This window comes from Schistocerca piceifrons, chromosome 7, assembly GCF_021461385.2.
Source record: "Schistocerca piceifrons isolate TAMUIC-IGC-003096 chromosome 7, iqSchPice1.1, whole genome shotgun sequence".
Classification (NCBI taxonomy): domain Eukaryota; kingdom Metazoa; phylum Arthropoda; class Insecta; order Orthoptera; family Acrididae; genus Schistocerca; species Schistocerca piceifrons.
The window spans coordinates 299,748,042-299,765,848 of record NC_060144.1 but is presented as its reverse complement, the minus strand read 5'-3'; positions in this window follow the sequence as shown (position 1 = coordinate 299,765,848).

The window sequence follows — 17,807 nt, the reverse complement described above, 5'->3', positions numbered from 1 at the left end:
TCCACTCTTCCTCATCCTTCACGCTCCTTGGACCACTTTTGAACTGTTCAGTCCACTTGTAAACAGTTCGTATCGAGCTGAAAGTCTTTTATGACGTACTGCTCTTCTACGGTGCAACAGTGAGAGGCGGGGTGATCTTCATGTCACAACACCGCAAAGCGGACTGATGTGACATCGCTGCTACCCACCACAAGCAATGCGTCATACAAAGTCGCAGAGCCAACAGGAAGACAGTACCATTGCAGTCTATACCAGCGCTGCATACATTATCTTTCTGATACACAAGAAAATAATTACGTAATTTTACTCTTTCCAGGTGGTGATTAAAACTTTATGACTATACGGCATATTGGGTTTACCACTCAACACTGTTGTGTCACACCCAGTTATGAAGTTAAAATAAGAGATTTTTCTAGCAGTCAGCACCCTTGGAGAACAGCTGACGGTAATATGAGAGATATTACGCCTCACACCAATTGTCTTGGACGTTAACAGTTCTTACGCATCGTGAATGTGGTTGTATCCTTACGCCACAAACTGTACAGAATTTTCTCCGATGAGTGTAATAGATTAATCACATTTGATTAGAGAACGTATCATTAGTTTTCTCCTGTGTGTCTGCCAGGCGTCGTACACCAGGCAGTTGTAACAGCGTGGTGCCTCACGCGTTGTGTGATCAGCTGCGTGAGAGATGGTGCTGACACCAGGAACTACTCCAGGCTTCCGCAAAAGACACTCAGTGGACCATTCATCCGCCAATAGTCAAGTCTTTCATCACTGACAGTGCTAAAGCCTGGAACTATTTCATGCAGCCGTCAAATTAGGGATGGCGAGTTTCCGATATCTGTGATTTCTTTGAGTGCTCCTTTTTGGTAAAAGCAATTTTAATTCATATTTGTCAGAACTTGAAATCGCAGTTAACGAGTTCACAACTTTTATCTCTCTGCAAAGTTAAAATGCGATTTCTGCGATTTGTCACCGTAGATGCATTACTGTGATTAGTCACAAGTAACAACTGCGGTGATAAATCACAAAAAACCGCGTTTTAACAATGTGTAGAGATAGACGTGACCTGAGTTTCTAGCCAGAGAACCCATTCCAGTGTGACTGAAGTGATCTCGCCTCTCAAGTGTGCCACTGAACATTTCTACAATATTTCGTTGAATTCGTTATGCGACTTGAAAGGGATGATAAATAAATGTGAAATCACTAGGGACTGAATAACCAAAATGCCATTCTCCCCTTGTTACAACCGTCACCTACCCCTAAATATTCTGTCATGTTGTTGCTTATTATATGTTTTAAGGCTGATGATACGCAAGTGAAAAGAATGAGAAGTATGAATCTTCCAGTTAAATGTTGATACCGAGAATAGTTCAAATATACTCATCAAGATTCACATACGTTTACCTGTGTGCTGTAGTGCTGAAAATATCATCCATCTTATGAATATACTACCGGTGCTGTAAAACTTTCGGTAAAAGTTACATAGCATACGCAGTATACACACCCCTCTATGCATTTTTCGTAGTTCTACGGACGATATGGTATACAAATGCATCAAAATACCTGATGGAGCCTTGTCCATTATCTTATACGAGGGTAATCCCAAAAGTAAGGTCTCCTATTTCTTTATAAGTACAGAACTCTGTCTGTGTGGCAGTTGGTCACACTGTTACGAAGAATGCTTCACGCGCTGTGTGTAAACATGCGCACGCCGCGCTGAGGCGCTCAGTCTTGGCTTGGCAGCCGTTGAGAATGGAGCTCGCTTTGGATGTTACCGCCAAGTGCGAATTGCGCGCAGTTATTCGATTTTTGAACGCAAAGGGCACTGAGCCGATTGAAATCCATCGCCAGTTGACGTAAGTGTATGGTGAGTCGTGCATGGATGTCAAAAATGTTCGTTAGTATTGTTAAGTGGTGTAGAGAGTTTGCAGCTGGTGGGACCGAAATTCACGAGGAACAAAGGAGCGGGAGACCGTCAATTTCCGAGGAGACAGTGTTGAAGGTTGAAACACGTATGTAACATAGCAGCGATGGCGAGGCATTGTAGCATCTGTGACCATGTAAAACAATTAATGAACATTTTTCTGTAATACTACATACTTGGTACAGAAATGTTCAATAACTGGGCTATGAATGCCACAAACTGCTAATTAAGCCTCTAATTGTCAATATTATGTGACTTGATGTCCTTCACCTCATAAGCTGACTACCCTGAATTATTGCAATGTCCATTTGTCCTGTTTATCCTAGTGATCATGGAGCACTATCTTTGGTTTTGCACTAATTCTACGTTGGTGTGCCTTGTAAGAGTGTGGTGTTGACACGACATGCTGTTCACCACCATGAGCGATGAAGACATTATTATGGTCCCACTGTTTGGTGTACCTAATGTACTGCCAAAATGAAAATATGGAACATTACTACGACAGTTCAGTGTCTTGGCTACACTGATAAATTCTGATGGGAAAAGAACTTCAAGTTGTGTCACTTGGTGTTGCACTTCTGTGGAAAGATATGGACTTTCAGAGCAGCTGTGTGCAATCTAAAGTGCTACAACCATGATGCAATCCTTCCCTTTCCTATCCTAATTCTTGTCACATAATGAAAATCATTTTTTTTGGTAACATCATTTCTGTTCGTAGGTTATACATTTTTTTCGATTCGCTGAACTCCAGTGCGAGTACACTTATGTCACTGGTCGACATGATGTTTTGCCATTATGTTTATTTGTTGTGAAAATGCTAAAGACATTTTTCAGTGCGTGTGCACTTTGGACATGATTTTTTGCCATTATGTTTATTTATTGCGAAAAAGCTAAAGACATTTTTTTCGATTTGTTCTGAAGTACAGTATATGTACACTCTTGTCTTTTATATTGTATATACATTTTTATTTTTAAAGATATGTTCTGAACTACAGTGCATGTGCACTTATGTTAGGTTAATATGTTTTCTATTGAACTTCAGTGCCTGTGCACTTTTCTCATTTTTCAATATGTTTTCTACTATTCTGTATATTCAATACTTTAATGCGAATGCACTTATGTCATTTGTTACTAATTGTACATACATTTCATCAATTACTGATATGTTCTCAACTGCAGTGCATGTGCACTCATGTCACTTGTCAACATAATATTTTGCCAGTCTGTTTATTTGTTCTGAATATGCCAAAGAATTTTTTTCAGTGCCAGTGCACTTTGTTATCTGTCAAATAATTTGTATATACATTTTTCTGATTTGCTACTATGTTTTGTACTCACATTTTGTCTTTGTCTGATATATTTTGTACTTAGTGCGTGTGCACAACATTTCAATATTCTGTAAGTTGTAGGATTTTGTTAATTAAAGAAAAATTTTGCCGCGCTTGGCAAGTCCAAATGACTCACCATCGCTGCCAAATTTTTGCCCCCCCAGTGGAGGGTTATGAAACACGTATGTAACATAGCAGCGATGGCGAGGCATTGTAGCATCTGTGACCAGAGAGTTTGCGCTTGACCGCGCGAGTGTTGCGAGCGGTTCTCAGTCAGTCGTTGCGAGTCTGTCAGTAGTCGTTGCGAGTCGGTCAGTAGTAGTCGTGCAGTGCAGTACGCTGATAGTCGTCATGCAGAGCGGTCGGTCAGTAGTAGCAGCCCAGTGCGGTTGTGTGATGTAGGCGGTCGGCAACACTGGTCAAGATGGTGTATAAGGTATACTGTTAATTAATATAATCATTAGATAATGAAAAATTTTATTTATTGTAATTATTCTCCAACAAGTCCCCCAATAATAATTTTTATTTCAAAAGCATTTTTTAAAAATTTAATTTTTTATTGAACTAAAGATTTCGTTGCACTTCCCATTTCATTCCACTTCTTTTGAAGAAAAATTTCACTAAAATCACAAAAAAAGAGAATATTATTATTTGCAATGCAGTTCCTCCAAGCGGTGCACAACAACAAGAGCAGAAATGTGACATCCATTTATTCTGAGGTAAGACTTTAATTCTGATTGTTTTGCACAGGGCCAAAGACCGATATTTCGGTTTAATTGAATTTTCTTATCACTGCATGGACTTTAATTTTTTTATGAAAAACTTATACTTGAGTCAGATTGCGATTCTCACTTTTATTGTCATTAAATTTAATTGCTAGGGAGGTTACGTTCGGCTCCCATTTCTATATAATATTGTCATTTTCATTCCTTTTAAATTACGGTGGGGAGGTTACACTTGGCGACCCTGCCAGGATCGTATGTCGTTGAGAATCTTTTGAAAAACAGTCAGCTATCTGCTCTTGTTTGCTTAACTATAATTAGGATTTGGCGCTACGCTTTTACTAACTTGTGACTTTCTTTCTACAGGTCAACGGCAATCCTTTGCTCTGTTGTATTTGTGTGTTACTTTTGCATTGTGCTTATTTGTTTTGTGAATGATTGTGACTATTGCAAAAATGCCGCGAAAGACTGTGAATAGTGTATCGCGAGGTATTATGAATGAAATTACCGACGCAAACAACTTTACCGATAGGACATGTGACACGCAGTGTAATGATGACAATCCTGCATTCACTAACAATCAGTGCATTCCAACCACTAGTGATGACTTTTACCTTGATAATGAACAAACGAACTCAATTGTCTCGTCTGTTAATTTGACGACAATTGATGACGCAGAACGCTCTATTGTAATGAGCGCTGCCGAGCTTAACACACCCGATTTAGAAAATCCAAGTAATGTACAGACAAATTTGTCTAATGTAAATGGACAGTGTTCTGAAAGTACGACGGATCCATTTAATTCCGAAATAATGACCGACAGTGTACATTCGACTGACAAATCTTTTTGTAAATCTAAAAATAACCAAATGGTTACAGAAAGCGAAACAATTCCAGATCCACCATTAAACAGCACTGAGAATAGAAATGCTGACTTTGAGTCGAATCCAATTATGGCATTTTTGCGGCAAAATTTCAAACAGTTTAATGAAAAATTTGATAAAAATGATGAAAATTTCAAACAACTTAGGGAAGATAACAGACAGCTTAGTGAACAAATTAGAGACGTTGCCGCGCAGTGCCATGACACTAAGGAACAGTTGCGCGTGGAAATTGAGGCTTGTTCTCAAAAAAATAGCGAAGAAATTAAGTCTGTTGCGCAAGAATTAAGGGAAATGCAAACAGCCGCAACAGAAACACTCAGAGACGAAATTAGCGGAGTCGCTAAACAATGCTCTGAAAAAGCTACACAATTACGGGACGAATTTAAAGCAATGACGGTAGAACTTTCGCGCACAATGGACGCAAAGATAGACGCGAAATTCGAACAGCAGAACACTCAGATTAACGAGCGCTTTAATCAGCACATACAGAACAGTGATACGCGTTTCCGCAAATTTATTCAGGATCAAAATAAAGTCAAACGTCAGGTTATGGAAACAATCACTGCACAAAGACAAGAGGACAAACGTAAAATGTTCGCGAAAGCGAAGACGTATGTAGACAATAATATTACTTCAGTGTCCGACAAAATTAATACCATAGAACAGTTGAACGCGGAATTACGGGATGAAATTTCTGATCTTAAATCAAAAACAGATACACACACAGTAAATATTCAAACAGTGACAGATAGATTCGAACAATTAGATCTAACACAGGATTGCGATGTCATCAAAGCTGATGTTAAAAAACTGAGCGAAACTACGCGTAAGTTGCAAAAACAGATTAATGCGTCTGATTCTAAAACCGACGATCAGGTTAAAATATTGACTGAAAAATGTGATGAATTGGCCAGTCGTATTGATGTTATCGAAAATACTAATGACAATAAATCAGACGATACTGCACCGGTTTCATTTAACCAAACACCTGAATTTCAAAATTTACAGCAGGCAATTAATGAGATCGATTCGTCTAACAACACGTTACGTAGGAAGTTGTCAAATTTACAACAAGAAGTAACAGAGATGAAAAACATTTCAGTTAATAACATGCCACAACAGACGCCACTTTATGAACATGTGTCAGACTCACGCAGCGCGTATAATTTGGGTAATCTACAGAGAGTACGGGACTTAGATTCCGATCAACCACAGTTCAATAGATTCTCTTACGATCCTGAACCTGTTCCATCACACAGAGATGATAATTTCGACTACAAACATTTTCTGTCAGTGAGAAAGTTTAAGGTTTTCAAAAACGATAGAACGCAGATTCACCCACTGGATTGGATTCAACAATTTAGCTTTGCTCTTCCACCGACTTGGCCTGTAACACATAAACTTGAATTTATTTGCAGTTTTTTGGAAGGCGAACCGGCAACTCGTATGAGACCGATCGCGAGGCAATGCTATTCAGTAGAAGAGTTTCAGAATGCTTTTCTGTCAGCGTACTGGTCGAAGACGACACAGCGCGGAATTAAAGATCAGTTAATTAGTTTGCCGAATTACGAGAACTCAAAATTTCCCAGTGTGACGCAATTTTTTGAGCACATGGTACAACAAAACCAATACCTGAGTGAGCCGTACAGTGAATCCGCACTTATACAATTATGCATTTCCAAATTACCACGATCATTACGAGTGTCACTTCTAACAGGTCAGCAAAAAGAAAATATTTCAGCGTTCAGAGATCTTTTACAGCTCTTGGAAGTACAGCAATCTGATTATTCTTTTGTAAACAAAAACTTTTCTTATAATAACCAAGGTCAACAAAAGTACAGCAATTATGATCAGACACGTAATTTCAATAGGAAAGATAACAGACGCTTTAGGAACGGCAACTACCAAAATTCTAATAACAGCCAAAATTTTAATTATCAATATCGTCAAAATTTTCAGCAACAGGAAACACATTTTGGTAACAATGGAGGTTTTTCACAACAACAACATCAAAACCAGCCGGTTAGCACACATAACCAACAATGTAATGCACAAGGTCAACCAGGCTTTAATGTTCCGCCGCGTGCGCGTATAGTCCAAGATCCAACAAATAGTAACGTACGGCATCAAGGAAACAACTACGTACAAAGAAGACAGTATTTCAATTCCTATCGTAATGCACCGTATAGGAATGACTATTACGACAGACGTAAAAATAATGAGGACAATTTTCAGCGAACATCTAACAACAGTCGGTCATACCAACAGCAAAATCATACGAAAGAACATATTCTCATGAATGAACCCGACAGTAGGTACCATCCAGAGCGTAACACGTCTGGAAGAAGTAATAGGACAGTTCAAATAGTCGAAATGCCACAGAATCCTCCTAATAATAATAACACGTCAGATAGAATCTGACTAGATACTGTACAGATCGCATCTTCCAATAATACAAGCACTACTTCAGACACGCAAAATGTTGTTCACGAAAATGTAATTACTTTTGACGATATCAGAGACACTCTCTTGCAGGAAAGACCAGTTATTCAGAAAACCATTTCTCATCCTGTTATTGAAATTAAAATTGGTTCTTCGAAATTCTCAGCAGTAATCGATTCCGGCTCACCTATATCAGTCATAAATGAGGAGACTTTTAACGAGTGTAACAAAGAGAATACCTATCCGACATTACCTTTAGGCAAAACAAAAGTGAAAGGAGCAGTATCGAGTAAAGGAGTAGACGTTAAATTACAGACGCATTTATCATTTTTTATGGGAGGTCATACTTTCCACTCTAATTTTTGGATTGTTCCTTTATTGACAACAGACGTTATTTTAGGTACGAATTTTCTGGTACAACACGACGCAGTTATCGATTTTCAAAATTCTTATTTAATGTTAAAGGATGAAAATGTACAATTGGCTTTAGAATTTCAGCACTCTTTATCTGCGGAAGAACAAACAATTAACCGCACAGAGGTCATTTCCGCAACACGTGACATAGACTGTAATCCCACATTGTTCACGGATACGTACGTACACAACTATAATACTCCAGACGAAGCTGACTACGACGTAATGCAATTGATTTCTGATAAGGTTAAAGAGAGCAGTGCAACTACAGACGATGAACGAACGCAATTACACAAAATTCTTTTACAGCAAGCTCCAGTTTTTGACAACATTCCTGGTACTATGTCCGGCTTTATGTATGAATTTCAAGTGAAACAGCACGACACATTTAAAGCAAAGCATTATCCCATTCCATATATCCACAGAGAACAAGTTAAAAAAGAATTGCAGGATATGCTTGATCAAGGAATTATAGAACCAGCAGTTAGTCCGTACATAAATCCGTTACATATTGTTAAGAAAAAAGATGGCTCACTTCGCCTTGTACTTGATTCACGTCACATTAATGACATTATTATTAATGAAACAGATCGACCACAGACATTAGAGGAACTTCTACAGAAATTTCACGGCACTGCTATTTATTCCACATTAGATTTGAAATCGGGATTTTGGCAAATTCAACTTCATCCAAATTGCAGAAAATATACAGCTTTTCTCTGTTTCGGCGACTGTTATCAATTTTGCAAATTACCATTCGGCTTAACTATTTCTTCTGCAGCTTTTATTCGCGGTTTGAACACAATACTTCCGACAGAGCTTAAAGACAGAATCACGACGTATGTAGACGACATTCTTATCGCAGAAGCTAACTGGTCTGAACACAATCTGATTCTTGAACAACTGTTACAAACTTTCCATGCACAGGGACTTACAGTTAACCTCAGTAAATCGCATTTTGGCAAAACTTCCATAAAATTTCTTGGACACGTAATTTCAGCAGAAGGCATTGCGCCTGATCCAGAAAAACTTCAGGCTCTACGTGACATTAGTGTTCCTACGACGAAGAAACAATTACGCAGTTTTTTGGGCTTAATTAACTTTTTTCGTAAATTTATTCACCATTCTGCTTTAGACACGCCTAGACTATGCCAATTAACAGGTAAAAACACTATTTGGTCTTGGGATAAGCAAGCACATTCTGAATTCATGAACCTGAAACATGCTCTGTTGAATGCTCCACTTTTATCGCACCCAGATCTTACTAGAAATTTTTCCATTGCCACCGACAGTTCCAACACCGCTTTAGGTGTACATATTTTTCAGGAAATTGAAGAAGATGGCTCTACAGTAATTAAAAACATCGCATTTGCAAGCCGCATTTTGTCACCTGCTGAGCGAAATTATTCCGTTACAGAACTGGAAACATTATGTGTTGTATGGGCTTTCACGAGATTTAGGCATTTTCTTTATGGCAGACATACCACCGTATACACAGACCACAGAGCGATACAATTTTTACTTTCGGCTAAATTTACTCACGATAGATTAAGTAGATGGAAACTATATTTACAGGAATTTAATTTTACGATTGTCCACATTCCCGGCACACAAAATGTTATAGCAGACGCACTATCGCGTTCTCTCAGCAACAATCAGCAAGACGTAGCAACCAACTTCCGCAAAACAAATTTCAGTGTCATGTACATTCAGCAAGTAGCATTTGAAAATTTTATTTCATCGTCATTACAGGACATAGCACAAGAACAAAATAAAGACAACGTGTGGAAAGAAATTAAACACCTTTGGCAAGATAGGAATAATGTTACGATTAGAAACCATTACACTGTGCGCAATGACATTCTGTTTCGCCGCTCTCATCCTGACAGCAACAATTGGTTATTATGCATTCCTGACGAACTGGTTAACAAATTAATTTGGTACACTCATTTAAGCTACGCACATTACGGAGCAAGAAAATGTTTTCTTATACTGAGACAGAACTGTTATTTTACCAACATGGAGAAACGTATACGACGAGTTTTAGCGTCTTGTAAAATTTGCCAGAAAGCTAAATCTGACACCACTTCACATATTCCTCCTTTATATCCCATTATACCTGTTAAGTTAAGACACATGGCCGCAGTAGATATTTTTGGTCCGATTCCGAGAACTAACAGAGGTTTTTGCTACATTTTTGTCGCTGTTGAGCTTACTTCAAAATTTGTTACTTTCACTCCATTACGCAAAGCTACTGCTAAAACTGTTTCGAAAGCATTTGTAAAACATTTTCTATTTCATGTAGGGCATGTGATGAAAGTAATTTCTGACAATGGATCTCAATTTCGTAGTAGCGTATGGACACGCATGTTACGAGCTAGAAACATTTCTCCGATCTATATATCCAAGTACCATGCTTCTTCGAACCCCTGTGAACGGTTAATGAAAGAAATTGGTAAACTGTGCCGAATATACTGCCACAAAAGACATATTGATTGGGATACACACATACTCTCATTCCAAGATGTAATTAATTCCATTCCAAATGAATCCACTATGTTATCTCCGTCTATTATACTGAAAAACGTTGAACCACCGAACAAAATCAAAGAATTAGTAAACTTCCCTAAATGTCGTCGACTAAGACACCACGAAATAATTGACATTGCGCTGAACAACATCAAACGTGCCGCAGAGCGCCGGAGAAGACAGCAAAAACAGGTTTGTACACGCCGCGACTTTCACGTTGGACAGAAGATATTAGTACGTACACACTATTTATCCAGTAAATTAAAAGGTAAGTGCAGTAAATTTGAACTTCTATACGCAGGTCCATATCGGATTCGCAGCATCCCTCACCCCAATGTTGTACACGTCGAAACTTTGAGAACCAGAAAATCGAAAGGCAACCACCATATCTCAAACATTAAACCGTTTATTGAATGAAGACACTTTATGATTCAACACACTATGATGTCATTTATTAATGCAATTATTTCACTTGACTAATTACTGATGATTATCGTATTTTTTCTTGGCAAGTGCCCGGCAAGGTAAGGTTAGCAGGTCGCTTTTCTTGTCGTTACACATCAGACCGTGCACATTTTCCACTTTTTTGTGTATATGATTGTACTCCAGTTTTGTTTGTATGCACTGTGAAATAGTTAAGATATAACACACCTGTTGACTTTGACATTTTTTGCCTTATGACATCTCAACATCGTGACTGTTTTACATTTTGCTGCTGCATTGTGTTATTCTGTGTACATTTTTGCATCTGAACACTGTCAATGTCTTTGACATATTACGTTTTCTGTCATGTTATGCTGTATGGTTAATTATGTTACCATAAACCAGTCATTATTTAGTGGGTATATGATTTAAATGCAAGACATTAATCTCTGTTCATCAATTTCAGTAAGAAATGATGCGTGTAAGAAATAAATTCAACAGAAATGGGAATTTCACCTACGGAATAAACGAAAGAAGATGCAATAACTTTATGAGGAAGAGTAAATGGATCAGGATTAACAAGCATTAACAAGAATATACTATACTCATCGTAGAATAGCAGTATTAGCTAATTTTTTGTTTCAGAATACAAGGTGATTGATGCAGGCTGTCAGACTGAACTACACATCTTAGTTTTAGTGATGAAATATGCTAGAGATAAGGAATAGTTATGTAATGAGTAATGAAGTGATTTTTGCAGATGATAATGAATGCTGACGAATAATGATGAAGAATATGCTGTTATGAATAATGAAGTTTTTCTCTACAGGTAATGATAATAATGAAGTTATGATGATATGGATAATGAAGTTTTCTTTACAGGTGATGATAATAAGGATAATGTTGAAGTTATGTATTTATGCTACGTAGTTATTTAAGTATTTGTTGCAGTTTGCTTTGACAGCAGGTGTTATATTGCATAGTAGGATGACGGAAAGTTTTGGAAAGGACAGCTATGGAACACATTTTTATACACGTTTCACTGCCTGTTAATTCGAAGTTCACTACTTTTCAGCATAGTGTGCGTTTCTTCTTTCAGGTCAATAATACATTTTGTATTTTTTTTTCAGGAGAAGCTTTTCATGATACTTACTAAACCTGTTACTTATTATACCTGTTCTAGTACTTGCATTTTTATTTTTTACCCATTTGTGTTTATCATTTATGAATGTGATCACATATACTGCCTTGTTGCATAACCTTGCTACAACTGACTCATGACGAATGACGTTACCTATCCTCATTTGCAGCAATAGGTCAAAAACAAATAGTGTTATGCCTCAGCAATTAATTATCGATCTCAACGCAATGCATTGCTAACAAAAAAAAAATGTATTACCAGTCCCACATAATGTCACTAGTTTATGATAATTCTGAATAATACTGATTAGCTCTGAATAGTATGTCGCTTGAGTAATGACTTCTTAATGATACAAAAAAAAGTATATATTTAAAATAATGCTTTGTCACTAGCTAATAACTGCCACTGTTTATTGTAATGAGACTACTTATAATGCCTGTGATTATTAATGCTATGACTGTAATTAACTGATTTTTAATAATGACTTCGTAATAATCTGAATAATACTGAATGATGATTCTATTCAATACTTGCTGGCCACTGAGTGCCAATAATTAATGTCACTTGAAGAATTGTTATTAATTATGCCATTAATTAGCCCTTTTTTTCCATGTTGAGTTTTCATGTTTTGGTTAATGGCCAATGAGTGCCAATAATTTGTATCACTCAATGTATTATGTTAATGCTAGGCCAATAATTGACTCTCCTTTTCAACTAAGACTTCTGATGAACATTATTCTGTCATACTAAATATACTTTGTAACTGGCCAAGGACCGCCACTGTTTATTGTAATACGATTACTCATGATGCCAGCTAGTGATTCTTAATACATTGGAATGGCACATAATTAATTAACTATGGTACTGTTTAATAATACTTTGTAATTAGGAGAAGACTAATAATTCTTACTATTGGAATGACAAATGATTAATTAACGACAAATGATTAATTAACTGTAATTAGACAAATGATTAATTAACGACAAATGATTAATTAACTGTAATTAGGAAAAGGCTAATGATTATTATTGGAATGACAAATGATTAATTAACCATGCTACATTTTGTAACTAGGAAAAGAAGGCTACTGATTCCATGTAAAACAATTAATGAACATTTTTCTGTAATACTACATACTTGGTACAGAAATGTTCAATAACTGGGCTATGAATGCCACAAACTGCTAATTAAGCCTCTAATTGTCAATATTATGTGACTTGATGTCCTTCACCTCATAAGCTGACTACCCTGAATTATTGCAATGTCCATTTGTCCTGTTTATCCTAGTGATCATGGAGCACTATCTTTGGTTTTGCACTAATTCTACGTTGGTGTGCCTTGTAAGAGTGTGGTGTTGACACGACATGCTGTTCACCACCATGAGCGATGAAGACATTATTATGGTCCCACTGTTTGGTGTACCTAATGTACTGCCAAAATGAAAATATGGAACATTACTACGACAGTTCAGTGTCTTGGCTACACTGATAAATTCTGATGGGAAAAGAACTTCAAGTTGTGTCACTTGGTGTTGCACTTCTGTGGAAAGATATGGACTTTCAGAGCAGCTGTGTGCAATCTAAAGTGCTACAACCATGATGCAATCCTTCCCTTTCCTATCCTAATTCTTGTCACATAATGAAAATCATTTTTTTTGGTAACATCATTTCTGTTCGTAGGTTATACATTTTTTTCGATTCGCTGAACTCCAGTGCGAGTACACTTATGTCACTGGTCGACATGATGTTTTGCCATTATGTTTATTTGTTGTGAAAATGCTAAAGACATTTTTCAGTGCGTGTGCACTTTGGACATGATTTTTTGCCATTATGTTTATTTATTGCGAAAAAGCTAAAGACATTTTTTTCGATTTGTTCTGAAGTACAGTATATGTACACTCTTGTCTTTTATATTGTATATACATTTTTATTTTTAAAGATATGTTCTGAACTACAGTGCATGTGCACTTATGTTAGGTTAATATGTTTTCTATTGAACTTCAGTGCCTGTGCACTTTTCTCATTTTTCAATATGTTTTCTACTATTCTGTATATTCAATACTTTAATGCGAATGCACTTATGTCATTTGTTACTAATTGTACATACATTTCATCAATTACTGATATGTTCTCAACTGCAGTGCATGTGCACTCATGTCACTTGTCAACATAATATTTTGCCAGTCTGTTTATTTGTTCTGAATATGCCAAAGAATTTTTTTCAGTGCCAGTGCACTTTGTTATCTGTCAAATAATTTGTATATACATTTTTCTGATTTGCTACTATGTTTTGTACTCACATTTTGTCTTTGTCTGATATATTTTGTACTTAGTGCGTGTGCACAACATTTCAATATTCTGTAAGTTGTAGGATTTTGTTAATTAAAGAAAAATTTTGCCGCGCTTGGCAAGTCCAAATGACTCACCATCGCTGCCAAATTTTTGCCCCCCCAGTGGAGGGTTATGAAACACGTATGTAACATAGCAGCGATGGCGAGGCATTGTAGCATCTGTGACCAGAGAGTTTGCGCTTGACCGCGCGAGTGTTGCGAGCGGTTCTCAGTCAGTCGTTGCGAGTCTGTCAGTAGTCGTTGCGAGTCGGTCAGTAGTAGTCGTGCAGTGCAGTACGCTGATAGTCGTCATGCAGAGCGGTCGGTCAGTAGTAGCAGCCCAGTGCGGTTGTGTGATGTAGGCGGTCGGCAACACTGGTCAAGATGGTGTATAAGGTATACTGTTAATTAATATAATCATTAGATAATGAAAAATTTTATTTATTGTAATTATTCTCCAACAAGTCCCCCAATAATAATTTTTATTTCAAAAGCATTTTTTAAAAATTTAATTTTTTATTGAACTAAAGATTTCGTTGCACTTCCCATTTCATTCCACTTCTTTTGAAGAAAAATTTCACTAAAATCACAAAAAAAGAGAATATTATTATTTGCAATGCAGTTCCTCCAAGCGGTGCGCAACAACAAGAGCAGAAATGTGACATCCATTTATTCTGAGGTAAGACTTTAATTCTGATTGTTTTGCACAGGGCCAAAGACCGATATTTCGGTTTAATTGAATTTTCTTATCACTGCATGGACTTTAATTTTTTTATGAAAAACTTATACTTGAGTCAGATTGCGATTCTCACTTTTATTGTCATTAAATTTAATTGCTAGGGAGGTTACGTTCGGCTCCCATTTCTATATAATATTGTCATTTTCATTCCTTTTAAATTACGGTGGGGAGGTTACAAGGTGAAGCAAAGCATGCGTGAAGATCGGCGGATCACCCTGGATGATCTCTGCATGTTCGTTCCTCAGGTTTCCCGAAGCACCGTTCACAGAATTTTAACGGAAATATTGAACTGCCGGAAGGTGTGCGCAAGACGGGTGCGACGCATCCTGACTGAGGACCACATGCGGTGTCCAGTGACTATCACATGTTCCCCAAGTTAAAAGAACATTTGGTCGGAAAGCGATTCAGCTCCGACGACGAGGTGAAAGAAGAGGTTCATAACGTTCTGAACAACACGGCGGCGAGCTGGTATGACATGGGCGTACAAAACCTGCCACAGCGTCTACAAAAATGCATCGACAGAAATGGTGATTATGTCGAAACTGCCGGCCGGGGTGGCCAAGCGGTTCTAAGCGCTACAGTCTGAAACAGCGCGACCACTACGGTCGCAGGTTCGAATCCTGCTTCGGGCATGGATGTGTGTGATGTCCTTAGGTTAGTTAGGTTTAAGTAGCTCTAAGTTCTAGAGGACTGATGACCTCAGAAGTGAAGTCTCATAGTGCTCAGAGCCATTTGAACCATTTTTATGTCGAAAATAACTAAATGTTCCAGCTGTAAACTGATGTAAACCATTGTAGAAATAATTTTGATCTATGAACTTATAAAAAAAGTAGGAGACCTTACTTCTGGGATTACCTTCGTACATGTTTTCCAAATTAACCTGGTAGTTTTATACTGTACAGTCACATTAATATGACCATCCATCACAGCTTGAATAACCACGTCTTGTACCGCGGACTGCTGCGAGACGTGCAGGAAGTGAAGAGGTTCTGGAAGCTATCGACAAAGATATGGAGCCATGCGGACGAAAATGCCGTAGGCAGCTGAACTATATGTTTCTTGCTTGAATATCCATGGTGCGGACTGCCCGATCGAGGTAGTCCTACAGATTCTTGATTGGGTTTAAATCCGGGGAGTTTGGTGGCCAATCCAGTACTGACCCCGATTATCTTTGGCCCACGCACGTACACTGTGGCCTGTGTGACAAGTTGCATTATCCGGATAAAAGAAGCCATCTTTCCGAGTAGAAAGAAACTGCATAAAGGGGTGGCCATGGTCCCCAAGGTTAGATGCATACTTGAGTTGAGCCATTCTACCCTGCAGAATAACGAGGTCATCCAGGGACTTCCACGAAAACATTACCAGGACAATAATGCTCTCTCCTCCGGCCTGTACCCTTCTCATGATTCTAGCAGGGTGTTCTCTTTCACGTCTTCCTCGCCATAGAAGCTAATGGCCATCTGTCCTGTGGAGCATTAAACTTGATTCATCTGAAAAGGGCACCTGTTTCCATTAAATGGGCGTCCAGTTGCGATATTGGCGAGCAGATTCCAGCCTTCGTCCTCGATAACCAGCAGACGACTTGGGTGCCTTAAATAGGTGCCTGCTGTAGAGGCCCATACGCAGCACCGTTCGCTGAACATTAGTTGACGATACGCTGTTAGTAGCCCCTTGGTTCATATGGGCAGTCAGCTGCTCAACAGTTGCCACTACCCATCGACGTTCATGGCCTATAATGCACCATAGTTGCCTCAGCGCGTTTTGGATAGCGCCATTTTTCCACGCACAATAAACTTTAACCTAGGCGGCACACGAACAGTTTACAGAGAGAGCCGTTTAGGAAATGTTTCCTGCATTGGCCAGAAAGCGAATGATTATGCCCTTTTAGAGCGCTCTGATTCCGAATTATGACAATGAATGCACTGTTTTCCACGTCCCCCCACCCTCTCTCCGGAACGCTTTATATACCCCTTCACTGCGAGTACCCCCTGCCGTCTGTGAGCGGTTATTGCATGTAGACGTTGAGCATAGGTGGTGGTCACATTAATGTAACTCGACCGTATATTTCCTGTAACACTTCTGACACTAAATGTAACTGGGTTTTCTCTTTTGATGCTAGTCAGGATGAACATTACTGCAAAGGGCATTTGATTCTAAAGCATTATGTCAGGGTGAAAAACACTAAATAAATTACTTTTTTTCTCTTAACAACATGTGGGCAGGGTGGGTTCTTTCTTGGCTCGGGTATGAGGTAGAATGAAACAGCATTTTTACATAAGATAACTTTTATTGAAAGATTTGTACAATGGTTTCCTTACTGGATTGTTCTGGCTGGGAGAGCGGCCGCTGTGTCGTTTGCGAAGACTTGCTTGCGTGAGCGGCGGCGTCTGATTACGCCTGGCGGTGTATATCTCGTGTCGCTGTGTCGCCCGGTTGACTGGAGACGCGCATCGTGAGGTGGCCCGTTAATTATTGAGAACGAAGTCGTGAATCGGATGGTGGTACCTTGGATGTGGCGTCCCAGTGTTTATCTCTCTATGCGGCCGCGTGTGACAGTGTTGTGCGTCGGCCAGCGGAGCGGCGCGGCGGGGGAAGGCGAGTGTCCCGGACTCGAACAACGGACTCCAGCTTGCCAGTCTTCGGCTGTCAGATCTTCATCCCAGCTCACAGGTGACTGCTGATGTGAGGCCGTCTCCTTCCCGTCCTCACGAGTCACCCGGTTACATAAAAATCAGTCTTCAAATACCTTCTAACTTCTGTCTTCCGGCGGCGAGGCTGCTGCTTGCTATTCCATTACAGCGGCGGACTTGGTACTTCTGTGTACGATGTAGTTTCTTCCCGCATGACGGTCTTCAGCACCGACTGAACTGTACGGGAACTGAGCTGAAAACTACTCTTATCGGGCCCACTGCGTCTCGCGTATTTA